Below are 16,460 nucleotides of genomic sequence, written 5' to 3'. Positions count from 1 at the left end.
AATATAAGCTTTTGAAGAATCCTGATATGTCAACAGCAAGAAAGAACAGGACGAAGAAACTCTGAGAAAACTCAATCATACAACTGGTGGAGAAGAGAAGCTTTGGTTATGAAGAATCAGAGTGAACCAAATCAACAATCACTGTTACAGCTTCAACTGAACAATATCAAATGCAATTGTACCAGCCAAGGGGGGTACCAAATGTTCCATATCCACAGCCAGTTTCTGGACAGACACAGAATTGGAGAGGAAGAGGACGAGAAGAAATAGAAGGAGGAGGAAGATTTCAGCTACACTTCCAGCAACTTTCAGAAGACTGTTATAATTGTGGACAGATTGGTTACTTTACCTGTGAGTGCAACAAGTCAGGAGGAAAAACAGAGAACATTTTTAAGGAAGATATAGGGGCAATTCAAGATCACCTGTTCTCCAGGTGAACCCTAAAGATTCTAGAGTGCCTAGAAGATCCGGAAGGGGGGTGTCAGCTGATAGCACCGATTAGAGAAGAAGAGAAAATATCTAACAATTGAAGTAAAACCAGAGGACTATGAGAAGTGATAGTGAATAGTGTAAAAACTTATCTGTGTTCAGCCTAAAGAGGTTAAACATCTCACTATGTAAAATTAACTAATTAGGATAGGGATTTGAGGTAGTAAAACAGTTAATTACTTTTAGGGAACCAATTGATCTCTGCTATAGAACTCAAAGAGAAATCAAAATAGACATACTAATATTAGAAGATACTGTTATTGCAGTGTTGGGAAGAGATGCATTGTTTAAATTGAATTGTACAATAAGATGTACACTAGACGACTGTCTGGTAGAAGATTTTAAAAAAGTAGGTTTTTGGGAATCATATTGGCTTAAAAAGATAGTATCATAGGAAGGATGATACTGCCTATTAGACAATCTGTCTGGGAAATAAAGTTAAAAGGGGTGACGGTTATTCTGGGTTACATTCTTACACTAAGAAATTTCAGGCTAGGCTAAAAGGTGTTTAGTCATTTGCCAAGTCTGTGTGTAAAAAAGTCAGAAGCAGGTGGGGACTTTCCCAATCACATATTCTAAAAATTTGGTGGTAAAGGGATTTTGTGAATAAATCAGTGGAAAAAGTTTTTAAAGGTTATGAGAGAAAAGATTAGATTAAAATAAGTTAGGAGAACTAGGGTTGAAGGAACTCTAAGACAGTAAGCTAAGTTTCAAAGTTAGTAGTAAGAGAGAGAGAACAGTAGTGAAGGACACTTTAGAGTAGGAAGATCAAGGTAATTATAGGTGTATTTTTTATAATCAAAAGTTTGAAAGTCAGGGATTAGAGATGGGACTGAGAGTTGGGAAAAAGTGACACTAGTGGTGATAGATGGAAGTACAAGCAAAGACAACTTTTCTTTGGAAAATGGATGAAGTAACTAAGGACATTAACACTTCAGTCTATTAAAACAACAGTGAGAAGCAATTTAATTCTTTCAACATTGATAGTTATTAAAGCCATAAATATATCGCATTTGATTATAAGGGAACCAATAGCCAGCACCAATTTTAGGGGAAAAAATACTTTTTAGGGTTAGGATGGGGACGTTTCTCCCACATGGAGAGATAATTATGGAGAAGAAGTATTGTTATCAGGACCAGGAGTAGAAGCTGTTGCACCTAATCAAAGGAGGTCAGGAAGAATATGTTACAGTAGTCACTCCAACAGTGGATAATACACATAGGATATCGGTAGCTTTGCCACTAGAAATAATTAAGGTTAATACATCAACTACTTTAATGGTAACTTTGGAAGGGATTAATGATACGATGGCAATAGCAAATGTAGGAAGTATGACACCGACAACAACTTTTCTGAAATTAAAGGGGGTTAGCAAGAAGACTCAGGGGTTTATGTTACGGATGGAGAGTGCTATCAATGATAGTATGAATAGGGTTAAAATAGGAGAACAGATAGTAGTAGAGAGAATATAGATTCATCATGGAGGTACAGGATGAGGTCTTTGATTTTAATGACAGACAAGGAGAGGTATCTGATCAGTACCGCTCGTTAGGGGAGAGAGAAACTAAAGGGAGTGGTTTGATTCTTCTGTTGTGAAAATTAGAGATAGATGGGCAGGTTCCAGCAGCTCATTCTGTAAGATCAGTGAGGAATCTTGAGGGTCCATGTCTGGTGAGAATTCCAGTCAAACATGTTAGAGACGGTCGCTCGACCTCTATCAAGTATGTGTCAAACTTATGCGTTGTCATGACTGTGGTATCAGCAACAGTCAGTAACAGATAAAATAATGTCCTTGTCAAAACATTTGTTTAAGCCTAGGGTTAGGTGGTATTGGGTTAAGTGAATTAACTTGGGTGCATTTGTTAGATGGAAAGTAAAATCAGGTAACAGCGTAACTGAAGTATTGGAGGTGAAACCAGTGAGGGCTAAAAGTTGTTTGGTTCTAATAAAACATATGAGGTAAGGGGTATGTTTATGGGAATATCAGATTGTGATGTTATATGATAACTTTGGGTATGCATGACCTTAAGGGTAGTAATGAGAAATATGTTACTTTTTATGTACCAGGTAGTAAGAACAGCAGGACTTTGATGGTTAAAAGATTAGCTTTTGCCTGACAATGTGACTATGGGGAATTTTAGAGATTTGGAGGGTTTGTGGTGATAAAGCATATATATTCTTACCCTATGGATGGACAGGATGTTGTTACATGTCAACGTTGAAGCTTCCATATGAGGTTTCTACCATTATAAGAGGGGTAGCACCGGACACAGAAATCTGAAGCTATATTTGAAATTGGATGAAAAGAGACATGGCTACATGTCATAGTCTTCAAGCCTATCATTGAAGGATAAATCTAAGGGAGAAGGGGGGACTTTTTCCATGGTATGGTGTAACATTTGGGAAGATCATATTGATAATATTAGGTATACTTTGAGTCCAGATAGTTCAGATATTATCACTAGGGTTATATATGCATTGAAGAATATAAGGGATGCATTTGGGAGATCTGAGAAGACTTGGTTGCAAGATCAGGTAGGCCAGTAGGGGCAGTGATGGGTTACATTTAATGGCAGCTTTGATAACACTGTGTGATGTTTGTAATTTGTTACTGACCTTTGAGAAAGCTATGATATTGAGATAGGTTGGAGAGTGATGCCTGGAGACAACACTCAGAGGCCGGTGTTGACTGTTCCTGATCTGGATGAAGATGGACAAGTGGAACTGATGGATAAATATCATTCTTTTTGATTATTTGATCATTTTTCAATTATTTTTTTATTTTTTTCAATATTGTTGTGATTTGTAGTATGATTTATGAATCAAAGGGGGGAATGGATTTATGTGATTCATACATCATTTATATAGCATTTTTATATTCTTAGTTGATATTGATGTTTAATTTGAAAGGGTTGTTTTGCAAAAGATACTGTTTGGTCGTTTCTTTTCTTTTCTTCCAGAAGCATTTGGGGGAACATGTGACTCAAACAAGGACAATATGAAGGGACAATATGAAACGACAATGACTGGAGGAGATGAAACAAGGAGGGTGTGGCTGTTTCCATCATCAACAATCCATTGGAAGAGGAGACTACGGGGAGATGAAGTGTAGTGGACTACATTCCAGTGTCTGCAATGAAATATAGACATGTGTAATGCATAATTGTGTCATATTCTTAGGTATTAATTTTTGTAGAATGATGTTTGATGTTATTGAATACATGTGAGGATCTTAGATGTTTTTGTTTATTTCGGTGATGTTTAGGGACAGGGAATTTAGGCAGGGAGAGGTTCACTGTAGGGTCCAATGGGTTGACCAGCCTTACAAGTGGATGTTTTTGGATAGGATTTTGTTTGCAGGGGCTTACATGTGTATTTAAGTGCATCATAGTTTCAAATGCATTTACATTGTTTATGAGGTTATCTGGAGTACCGAAGGTGGTTGCCTGGGGCAGAGGGACCGTGAGAGAATTTTACTGTCTTGATGGATGGAAGGTTGCCGGACAGTTTTTCGCTCTCACACTCCATAAAGATTTGTTCATATTTCATAGTAATGTATTCACACTTCATAAACAGTTGTTCATATTTCATAGAAAGGTATTTACACTCTAGAGGAGAAGGTTTTTGGTTTAATGTTAAAGATACTCAATAAGATAAATTGTTACTTGTCATAATCCTATTCTGTTTGTTGTCGAGACTTTTAATTTGTCTCGAAGGGGGGAATATGTAGTGTATTGAGATTATGATGTGGTTAGTGTTTTAAGTGGAACCAGAGAGAATGTTGATTTTAGTATCAAGAGGGAATGTTTTAGTGTAACGCCACATACAACAGACAGGAAGTGTGTTGTAGACAGGGGAGACTGGTGATTGGCCAGAAGAGGGAGCATCTTTTTGCATTGTTTATAAATAGGGGCTAGACTACAGAAAGGGCAGAACGGCCATTCCATTCTGAGGCGTCGCTCTCCGGGTGTCATGTCACCTGTCACTTATGCTGAAGCTTGTGATCTGAATAAACTTATGATCGAGGATTCAGTATGAGCGGACTCCTTTGTTTATCAGCAATAATTGCCACCACTCACTCGATACGACAAGGGTTATTTTATGGCGATGTGGGTGCCGTCTATTTATTCGTTCATATTTGGGAACCCATCGATGGCATCATGACAAAGAAACCCCGCTTTACTTCAAGCTGTTGTGCGATGGTGTATGGAAATTGTATGTGTTACTGTTGACTTTGCTGATGATTGCATCCAAAACATTGGCTCATCGAGGGCTGTGAGATGCCGATCAGCAAGCTCCCGCTGCCGTTGCCAAAAACCCTAGGGTGGTTGGCACTTTGATGTGCACCTGAATTGCATGTGTTTGCCTTTTTAAAGCAGGTCTCAAATCCTGGCAAAAATTCTGTAAAATTGGTTTTGGGAAACGATATCTGATGAGCCAATCTGTACTTTCTGCAAAAAAAAAGTCCCATTTAAAAAAAGATATAAAAATGCGCTCTCTGCAAAATGCAGCATGTGCCAAATCTTCTAATAGAGCAACATCAACCATCTCCCATTCGATGTCCCATTATCTCAGTCTTTTATAATATTTCAACAATGGTTTCACTTTCACACGTGCCTCTAATTAAAAATATTACTGTACTTTATATGGATTATTATCGTAACAAATGCACTAACGTGGTAAAATTATATGATAGCCTGTCAAGATATGTTGCATGAGTTCACAATGGAAATTCAATTACATAGAAAAAAATGATTACTCTCACAATTTCAACAAATATTTCCCCATAGTCCACTCGACAAGCAGTACCTTTTTTCCACCACTTGGTACTGCGCATGTGCATGAACATGGCTGTGCGTAAATTTACGCACACTCTCAAGCAAATGTTCATATTGATTAATCTCACACTTTGCGTGGAAATGATCCCACGCATGGTTTACGCACAGATTAGAATTTCTTTGAACTTCAGAGAGTTGAGCTATCTAGCTAACAAGCTTGTGTGTGCAGAGCAGCAACATAATAAAAATAAAAACTAATCTTAACTTTTTTTTAGTTAATAAATCCATCGTGAACCATGGTAACTATACTATTCTTAATTAGTGTTGAAAAAGTAATCCATTCTTCTCTAATTAAAAATCTCTTTCCCTAATTTCTGAATCACGCTTGTAAAGTCGGTAGTAGGCCAGTAGAATATGCTTTGGAGGCAGGCAGACACTGGAATTTCAAGTTTTGCATAGGCGGATTGTTGCGTTTTTTGTGTGACTGGAAACAAAATGCCAAGAACATTACATTTACGTAGACGCTCTTATCCAGAGCGACTTTCAGTTTAGTGAATGCTTACATGTTTTTTATTTTATACACTGGCCCCCCGTGGGAATCGAACCCACAACCCTGGCGATGAAAGCGCCATGCTCTACCAACTGAGCTACACGGGACCAGTACATAAAATAACATTATTAACCAGTTCCCATGCTTTTTAAATAACGGTTCTGTTCCAGAACAGTATAGATTACTTTCGTTCCCTCCGGTTCTTCGAAAAATGTTTTCATGTTTTCGGTTCTGTTCCCTGAACCGGTTCCAACCCTTGGTCACTGGCATTGTCCATTCTGCAGTGTTGCTAATATGGACAAACTCATACCCTAGTAGTGAGACAAAACACAGTGATTTATATCAAGTAGTCTAACCAGTTGCAGAAGATGTAGCTTAACACTGTAAAATGTCGCAAGTGATGTCCCAAGTGAATGCTAGATTAAGCATTAACTCGGGCATTGAAGTTACCCACGCTATTACACGAATCATGTCCTTCGTTGTATGCCGATGGGACATATTAATATCGACATTATACCAGAACCGCATGATTTTGAGAAAGTGTTTAACTGTAGGCTACAGCCTACAATCACACTTCATACTGTGGCTAGTCTGAAACAACACAGCTTTTCCTTTTACTCCAGTCTCATTCCTTGCTCTAATGAACCGACTAACCGACCAACCGAACGAATAAGGTGCCCGTTATAGCCTGCCTTCTCTCACTCAACCAATCCGGATATTTCTGAAGCTATTTCTCTGAGCCAATAAAACAAGCTTAAAAAAAATAGCGCATTCATTAGGGTAGCCTTCATTAACACATTATATATTTTACAACTTGTTTTAGATATTAGCAACGATTTAAATAAAATTATAAAATACTATTTTCATCTCCTTTGGCAGTGTTCAGATGGTAGGCAAACATTGGGCTCTTCCTCTCCCTCGCGCGCCGCTGTCTTGTCGGTATAAATAGCTCCTCCGTAGACAATCTTCCGTTGATGACGTAGGCCACGCACGTAGATGTGTAGGTGATGCTTTTTAGTGAATGAGTTGTCCCCTCCCCTCTGTGCCCCGGCTCCCGTACTAATACTACGGCTTCTCTATAAGAACCGGCTCAGACGAACGACTTTACAGAAGGAGAAGGAGAGAAGAAGAAGAGCGGAAGAAAAGGTCCTTGAGAAGGGAGAGAGTGACACACTGTCATGTCTGCAACAGCAGCAGCAGCAGAAGAAGAAGAAGAAGAAGGTAAGAAGACGAGAAGAAGACTTCTTTCCTGGTTACTTCTTTCCTGTAACCAATCTCCCTGGTTGGCGAGACAGACAGCTGCAGTGGTGATTGGGACGCTTTATGACGGGAGGTTGAGTGACTGAGGTAAGTTCGAACAGTTTCTTGTGGCTTGCTTTCTACCTGGTTTATTGATTAGTAGGACTTATTTGGGGTGCAGTTATAGGCTTATATTCTAAAACATTCTTATCAAGAAGCAAAATGTTTGGAATTGTACTTTGGCTATGTGCTCATCTGCATGCAGTCTGTTAACCGTTAGGTCTCCGTGTGCGCCGCGCGCGCCTCCGCTCCTCGGTGGTTGAAAGTTACTGCAGCGTGACTCACTTTCTCCCGCACATGGGCAGCATGCAGCCAATAGAAGGGCTTTAGGATCGGCAACCGAGCCCCGGTGACGAACAACGCCAAACATAATAATAATAATAATAATAATATGCCATTTAGCAGACGCTTTTATCCAAAGCGACTTAGTCATGTGTGCATTCATTTTTACGTATGGGTGGTCCCGGGTATCGAACCCACTACCCTGGCGTTACAAGCGCCATGCTCTACCAGCTGAGCTACAGAGGACCACGAGCCAGACTCGCCCCTACCGTTTTGTTGTTGTTGTAATAGCCAAGTCAGTCCACATTCGAGACATTATCCAAAAAATACTTTTATGCATAGAGTATGATCAGATATGAACTGTATTGGGATATTTGGCTAAATATCTGCACAAGTTGTTTGTGACTCTCAAATCCAATGCGCAACACCTGGTAGGGATGGGAAGGTTCTCACCTCCTTCTAGTGTCAGATAGGCTACGTAGCATGATATAATTAGCATGATATAATCTCTCTATCCATTTGGGATAGCAGTGTGCTTACTTGAAATATGGTCAAACCACAGTCTTGTTGTCGACACTCGTCGCTGTCCATGGTGCTGAACTGAACTGGCTACCAGTCTACCTCTGCTTCAGACACTGCATGTGGGGGCTATAGAGGATGAAAAAAAAGACTAATAAAACTTACCCCCCCGGGAGTGCATGGCACCGTGAGGTTTCTGGTAATGATGATGATCCCCACTCTTTCTTTCATCGCTCCTTCCAACCTCCCCCCTCCGATCCATGCTGCTTCCCACTGCTCTTTCATGAACAGAGCATTGGCTTCCCACAGTTCTCTCTCTCTCTCTCTCTCTCTCTCTCTGCTCTACTTTGCTCTCATCTCTCTGCTCTGCTCTGCTCTTCTCATCTCTCTCTCTCTCGCTCGCTCTCTCTCGCTCTCTCTCGCTCTCTCTCGCTCTCTCTCTCTCTCTCTCTCTCTCTCTCTCTCTCTCTCTCTCTCTCTCTACTCTACTCTACTCTACTCTGCTCTCTCTCTTCTCTCCCTGCCTTCTGTGTATTTCTGCTCAGTCCCGCGTTGCCTTAAATTTTTTTTTCCATTCTCAGTTCAGTGACGTGTATTCGGCTCTGCGTCATTCTTGCGCACTTTGCAGATGATTCCCACTCACCCACTGTAACCCTTTAAAGAGACATCACACAGCTCTGATACACACAGACATACTCAACGACCGCAGTGATCCGCGTGCTGGGTGGTAACGTGTGGGGGAGGTGAGAAGTGGCTCGTGCGTGGGGGACTGCGGGGAGGTGTAGGAGGAGGGGGAGGGGGGGGGAGGGGGGGAGAGTGGGAGAGGTGTAGGAGGAGGGGGGGATATAAGGGGCGTGTGGATGACATTGAGCGTCAATGAAAGTCTTTGTTCATTCATGATTCTCTGTTCAGCATTGTGTTAATTGAGTTTGATCTGATTCAATAATCCGTGGGCGCAGAAGCGTGGTGAGGGAGGACCGAGAGAGAGTGCTATCCTATCATCGCGGTGTGATATTCTAAAAAGTCAAGAAAGACCATGAGAATGACTTTTATATATTTCATAGAGGTCAAACCATTTGGAGGACAAAGCTGTGCAGTGATGAACTGCAGTGGTTTATATTCTGTATTGACATTGGACAGATGTAGGCGTATATCACAGGCTGCTGAGGGGAGAACGGCTCATAATAATGGCCGGAACGGATCAAATGGAATGGCATCAAACATCTGGAAACCATGTGTTTGATGTATTTGATACCATTCTACCAATTCCGCTCCAGTCATTACCACGAGCACATTGTCCCCAATTAAGGTGCTACCAACCTCCTGTGGCGTATATTGTATCTCTGAGATTCTTGTCGGGTTTTAGGGTTAATTTTTATCAGTCGTATCGTGGCCAAATCTGCGTGTGCTCTTTTCCTCACTCACTCACTCACTCACTCACTCACTCACTCACTCACTCACTCACTCACTCACTCACTCACTCACTCACTCACTCACTCACTCACTCACTCGCACACACCGTCGTTTGAACAGAGTAGAGCCGAGCGCAGCAGAAGCTGCCCGTGCTACGGAAACCAAGCCACGCGGAGGGCACTCCCCGCGCGCTGCGATTAGCCGAGGCAGTCGCTGGGCGAACGCCGAACCGTGATAGGATAAAAAAAAACTGTGACGTAGAAAGCCCTTGGGCCAAAATCTCTTTTGTCCTCGTCAACACCTCCTCATCTGTTTGTGGGTGGTGTGTGGTGAGAGTGGTGTGTGTGTGTGGTGTGTGTGTGTGGTGTGTGGTGAGAGTAGTGTGTGTGTGTTGTGTGTTGTGTGTGTGGTGAGAGTGTGGTGTGTGTGTGGTGTGTGTGTTGTGTGTGTGTTGTGTGTGTGGTGAGAGTGTGGTGTGTGTGTTGTGTGTGTGTTGTGTGTGTGGTGAGAGTGTGGTGTGTGTGGTGAGAGTGTGGTGTGTGTGTTGTGTGTGTGGTGAGAGTGTGGTGTGTGTGGTGAGAGTGTGGTGTGTGTGGTGAGAGTGTGGTGTGTGTGGTGAGAGTGTGGTGTGTGTGGTGAGAGTGTGGTGTGTGTGGTGTGTGTGTGTTGTGTGTGTGGTGAGAGTGTGGTGTGTGTGTTGTGTGTGTTGTGAGAGTGTGGTGTGTGTGGTGAGAGTGTGGTGTGTGTGTTGTGTGTGTGTTGTGTGTGTGGTGAGAGTGTGGTGTGTGTGTTGTGTGTGTGGTGTGAGTGTGGTGTGTGTGGTGAGAGTGTGGTGTGTGTGGTGAGAGTGTGGTGTGTGTGGTGTGTGTGTGTTGTGTGTGTGGTGAGAGTGTGGTGTGTGTGGTGAGAGTGTGGTGTGTGTGGTGAGAGTGTGGTGTGTGTGGTGAGAGTGTGGTGTGTGTGTTGTGTGTGTGTTGTGTGTGTGGTGAGAGTGTGGTGTGTGTGTTGTGTGTGTGGTGAGAGTGTGGTGTGTGTGGTGAGAGTGTGGTGTGTGTGGTGAGAGTGTGGTGTGTGTGGTGAGAGTGTGGTGTGTGTGTTGTGTGTGTGGTGAGAGTGTGGTGTGTGTGTTGTGTGTGTGGTGAGAGTGTGGTGTGTGTGGTGAGAGTGTGGTGTGTGTGGTGAGAGTGTGTTGTGTGTGTGTTGTGTGTGTGGTAAGAGTGTGGTGTGTGTGTTGTGTGTGTGGTGAGAGTGTGGTGTGTGTGGTGAGAGTGTGGTGTGTGTGTGGTGAGAGTGTGGTGTGTGTGGTGAGAGTGTGGTGTGTGTGGTGAGAGTGGTGGTGTGTGTGGTGAGAGTGTGGTGTGTGTGGTGAGAGTGTGGTGTGTTGTGTGTGTGTTGTGTGTGTGGTGAGAGTGTGGTGTGTGTGGTGAGAGTGTGGTGTGTGTGTTGTGTGTGTGGTGAGAGTGTGGTGTGTGTGTTGTGTGTATGTTGTGTGTGTGGTGAGAGTGTGGTGTGTGTGGTGAGAGTGTGGTGTGTGTGGTGAGAGTGCGGTGTGTGTGGTGAGAGTGTGGTGTGTGTGGTGAGAGTGTGGTGTGTGTGGTGAGAGTGTGGTGTGTGTGGTGAGAGTGTGGTGTGTTGTGTGTGTGTTGTGTGTGTGGTGAGAGTGTGGTGTGTGTGGTGAGAGTGTGGTGTGTGTGGTGAGAGTGTGGTGTGTGGTGAGAGTGTGGTGTGTGTGTGGTGAGAGTGTGGTGTGTGTGGTGAGAGTGTGGTGGGGAGATGTGTGGGAGAGTGTGGTGTGTGTGGTGAGAGTGTGGTGTGTTGTGTGTGTGTTGTGTGTGTGGTGAGAGTGTGGTGTGTGTGGTGAGAGTGTGGTGTGTGTGTGGTGTGTGTGGTGAGAGTGTGGTGTGTGTGTGTGTGGTGTGTTTTTTACAACAGTCTGCTCATAGCTCCTACGTCACTCCTCGTCCTCGTAGAGTAGGACCTACAAGCTGAAAGCAGAGACATGTACTGTGATAGCACACTACCGGTCAAATGTTTTAGAACGCCTACTCATTCAAGGGTTTTTCTTTATTTTTACTATTTTCTACATTGTAGAATAATAGTGTAGACATCAAAACTATGAAATGACACATATGGAAACATGTAGTAACCAAAAAAGTGTTAAACAAATATATTTTATATTTGAGATTCTACAAAGTAGCCACCCTTTGCCTTGATTACAGCTTTGCACACTCTTGGCATTCTCTCAACCAGCTTCACCTGGAATGCTTTTCCAACAGTCTTGAAGGAGTTCCCACATATGCTGAGCACTTGTTGGCTGCTTTTCCTTCACTCTGCGGTCCGACTCATCCCAAACCATCTCAATTTGGTTGAGGTCGGGGGATTATGGAGGCCAGGTCATCTGATGCAGCACTCCATCACTCTCCTTCTTAGTAAAATAGCCCTTACACAGCCTGGAGGTGTGTTTGGGGTCATTGTCCTGTTGAATAAACAAATTATAGTCCCATTAAGCCCAACCCAGATGGGATGGCGTATCGCTGCAGAATGCTGTGGTAACCATGCGGGTTAAGTGTGCCTTGAATTCTAAATAAATCACAGACAGTGTCACCAGCAAAGCACCCCCACACCATAACACCTCCTCCTCCATGGTTTACGGTGGGAAATACACATGCAGAGATCATCCGTTCACCCACACCACGTCTCACAAAGACACAGCGGTTGGAACCCAAAATCTCAAATTTGGACTCCAGACCAAAGGACAAATTTCCACCGGTATAATGTTAATTGCTCGTGTTTCTTGGCCCAAGCAAGTCTCTTCTTCTTATTGGTGTCCTTTAGTAGTGGTTTCTTTGCAGCAATTCGACCATGAAGGCCTGATTCACACAGTCTTCTCTGAACAGTTGATGTTGAGATGTGCCTGTTACTTGAACTCGGTGAAGTATTTATTTGGGCTGCAATTTCTGAGGCTAGTAACTCTAATGAACTTATCCTCTGCAGCAGAGGTAACTCTGGGTCTTCCATTCCTGTGGCGGTCCTCATGAGAGCCAGTTTCATCATAGTGCTTGATGGTTTTTGCGACTGCACTTGAAGAGACTTTCAAAGTTCTTGAAATGTTCCGTATTGACTGACCTTCATGTCTTAAAGTAATGATGGACTGTTGTTTCTCTTTGCTTATTTGAGCTGTTCTTGCCACAATATGGACTTGGTCTTTTACCAAATAGGGCTATCTTCTGTATACCACCCCTACCTTGTCACAACACAACTGATTGGCTCAAACGCATTAAGAAGGAAAGAAATTCCACAAATTAACTTTTAACAAGGCACGCCTGTTAATTGAAATGCATTCCAGGTGACAACCTCATGAAGCTGGTTGAGAGAATGCCAAGAGTGTGCAAAGCTGTCATCAAGGCAAAGGGTGGCTATTTCAAGAATCTCAAATATAAAATATATTTTGATTTGTTTAACACTTTTTTGGTTACTACATGATTCCATATGTGTTATTTCATAGTTTTGATGTCTTCACTATTATTCTACAATGTAGAAAATAGTAAAAATAAAGAAAAACCCTGGAATGAGTAGATGTTCTTTTGACCGGTAGTGTACATCTATATGACTCGCTCTTGCTAAAACACAAACACTGGTTAACAACTGGCTTGGTAGGTAGGTAGCTAAAACACAAACACTGGTTAACAACTGGCTTGGTAGGTAGGTAGCTAAAACACAAACACTGGTTAACAACTGGCTTGGTAGGTAGGTAGCTAAAACACAAACACTGGTTAACAACTGGCTTGGTAGGTAGGTAGCTAAAACACAAACACTGGTTAACAACTGGCTTGGTAGGTAGGTAGCTAAAACACAAACACTGGTTAACAACTGGCTTGGTAGGTAGGTAGCTAAAACACAAACACTGGTTAACAACTGGCTTGGTAGGTAGGTAGCTAAAACACAAACACTGGTTAACAACTGGCTTGGTAGGTAGGTAGCTAAAACACAAACACTGGTTAACAACTGGCTTGGTAGGTAGGTAGCTAAAACACAAACACTGGTTAACAACTGGCTTGGTAGGTAGGTAGCTAAAACACAAACACTGGTTAACAACTGGCTTGGTAGGTAGGTAGCTAAAACACAAACACTGGTTAACAACTGGCTTGGTAGGTAGGTAGCTAAAACACAAACACTGGTTAACAACTGGCTTGGTAGGTAGGTAGCTAAAACACAAACACTGGTTAACAACTGGCTTGGTATGTAGGTATGTAGGTATTCGTAGCTTTGTTTTTTATTGCCTCTAGGCTCAGAACGACCGGGCGCCACGTGCACTCGGTTAATCCGGTTAATCTCGCCGGGGTTAGAGTGTTTCGAGCATGACAAAATCCAACACCAGCTCAGGCATTCGAGGTACAGCCTGGCAGGTGTGTGTGTGTGTGTGTGTGTGTGTGTGTGAATTTCAAGATTCATCAAAGATTTGCATTGTATGTTTTTCCCTATTTATAGCCTATGTCAATTCAATTCAAATAGATTTATGGGCATGATGTAACAATGTACATATTGCAAAGTGTACAGTCGTGGTCAAAAGTTTTGAGAATGACACAAGTATTGGTCTTCACAAAGTTTGCTGCTTCAGTGTTTTTAGATATTTTTGTCAGATGTTACTTTGGTATACTGAAGTATAATTACAAGCATTCCATAAGTGTCAAAGGCTTTTATTGACAATTACATTAAGTTTATGCAAAAAGTCGATATTTGCAGTGTTGACCCTTCTTTTTCAAGACCTCTGCAATCCGCCCTGGCATGCTGTCAATGAACTTCTAGGCCACATCCTGACTGATGGCAGCCCATTCTTGCATAATCAATGCTTGGAGTTTGTCAGAATTTGTGGGGTTTTGTTTGTCCGCCCGCCTCTTGAGGATCGACCACAAGTTCTCAAAGGGATTAAGGTCTGGGGAGTTTCCTGGCCATGGACCCAAAATTTTGATGTTTTGTTCCCAGAGCCACCTAGTTATCACTTTTGCCTTATGGCAAGGTGCTCCATCATGCTGGAAAAGGCATTGGTCGTCACCAAACTGTTCTTGGATGGTTGGGAGAAGTTGCTCTCGGAGGATGTGTTGGTACCATTCTTTATTCATGGCTGTGTTCATGAAAAATTGTGAGTGAGCCCACTCCCTTGGCTGAGAAGCAACCCCACACATGAATGGTCTCAGGATGCTTTACTGTTGGCATGACACAGGACTGATGGTAGCGCTCACATTGTCTTCTCCGGACAAGCTTTTTTCCGGATGCCCCAAACAATCGGAAAGGGGATTCATCAGAGAAAATGACTTTACCCCAGTCCTCAGCAGTCCAATCCCTGTACCTTTTCCCTGTACATATCAGTCTGTCCCTCATGTTTTTCCTGGAGAGAAGTGGCTTCCTCGCTGCCCTTCTTGACATCAGGCCATCCTCCAAAAGTCTTCGCCTCACTGTGCGTGCAGATGCACTCACACCTGCCTGCTGCCATTCCTGAGCAAGCTCTGCACTGGTGGTGCCCCGATCCCGCAGCTGAATCAACTTTAGGAGACGGTCCTGGCGCTTGCTGGAATTGCTTGGGCGGCCTGAAGCCTTCTTCACAACAATTGAACCTCTCTCCTTGAAGTTCTTGATGATCCGATAAATGGTTGATTTAGGTGCAATCTTACTAGCAGCAATATCCTTGCCTGTGAAGCCCTTTTTGTGCAAAGCAATGATGACGGCACGTGTTTCCTTGCAGGTAACCATGTTTAACAGAGGAAGAACAATGATTTCAAGCACCACCCTCCTTTTAAAGCTTCCAGTCTGTTATTCTAACTCAATCAGCATGACAGAGTGATCTCCAGCCTTGTCCTCGTCAACACTCTCACCTGTGTTAACGAGAGAATCACTGACATGATGTCAGCTGGTCCCTTTTGTGGCAGGGCTGAAATGCAGTGGAAATGTTTTTTGGGGATTAAGTTCATTTTCATGGCAAAGAGGGACTTTGCAATTAATTGCAATTCATCTGATCACTCTTCATAACATTCTGGAGTATATGCAAATTGCCATCATAAAAACTGAGGCAGCAGACTTTGTGAAAATTAATATTTGTGTCATTCTCAAAACGTTTGACCACGACTGTACTTCGGAAATTAATTTATAAATTTACAATATCAACATAATTAAAATAATAATCAAGTTTGTCAACGGGACAATCAGTAACAAAAAAAATCAATGGTAAAAATAATCATACAATGGACAATAACTATGGCATAGAGGACATGTGCAGGTTGGCTGGTCTGTCAGACACTGTCCCTCATCCTTTGGCAAGCAGCAATGTAGTTGTTGTTAGTCAGTGATACTCTCTGTTTTATATATTTTAAATTTTGTCAAGAAATGCAGCTCTGTCTCAGGTTCTGCTATGGTACCGTGATTGCACTGCCTTTCCTCTACAGGGAGCCAGGTTTTCCTGTGTCTACCCTTCTCAATGGCAAGGCTGTGCTCACTGAGCCTGTATTTTGTCAAGGTTTTAATCAGGAACCATGGTCCAATAGTTAGCCATGGTGTACTGTTGATTTAGGTCCAGATAGCACTGCATTTTGCTTTGTGCTTGTGTTTCCCAATATATTTACATTGTAGTCATTTAGTAGACACTCTTATCCAGAGCAACTTACAGTTAGTGAGTGCATACATTTTCATACTGGCCCCCCGTGGGAAAGCGAACCCACAACCCTGGCGTTGCAAGCGCCATGCTCTACCAACTGAGCTACAAGGAGGGGCCATGTCGTTTTGTTTTGACTGGGTTGTACTTTGAGTTAATTCTGATTGGTTGGATGTTCCGGTGCTGTGGCGTCAGTGTGTTAGTACAACAGGGTTGTGAACTCCGCCCCAAGACCAGCTGGATTTCTCTCTCTCTCTCTCTCTCTCTGCTATGACCTATGGATTAAAAGGGAAAGTCAGCCACGCCGTGGATACTGATGCCTCGCTCCCGGACAAGTTAAACACTTACTTGGTAACTATCCTGCACCATTCCCAGATTGTTGTGGGAAGGTTGTATGCAAAATAGCCATAGGACAACCACGCTCCTAAGAAACATATGGTTCTCAGAATGTTATATGCTAGTTGGAATTTGTCTGAGATTGGAGAG

General features: G+C 42.8%; 1 long non-coding RNA gene and 1 other non-coding gene across 3 annotated transcripts in view; both read right to left on the bottom strand.

The window, feature by feature from the left end:
• Positions 1-16,460, bottom strand: part of LOC121579099 — a 94,051-nt gene that overhangs the window by 61,849 nt on the left and 15,742 nt on the right. The gene's annotated exons all lie outside the window — the stretch shown is intronic.
• On the bottom strand, positions 5,852-5,927 carry trnae-uuc. The gene has a single exon. It is a non-coding gene; the product is annotated as a tRNA-Glu (tRNA).

The sequence above is a fragment of the Coregonus clupeaformis genome, chromosome 13, assembly GCF_020615455.1.
Source record: "Coregonus clupeaformis isolate EN_2021a chromosome 13, ASM2061545v1, whole genome shotgun sequence".
In the NCBI taxonomy this organism is placed as follows: domain Eukaryota; kingdom Metazoa; phylum Chordata; class Actinopteri; order Salmoniformes; family Salmonidae; genus Coregonus; species Coregonus clupeaformis.
Note: the sequence above shows the minus strand (reverse complement) of the source record. Positions and strands in the feature narration are given on the sequence as shown.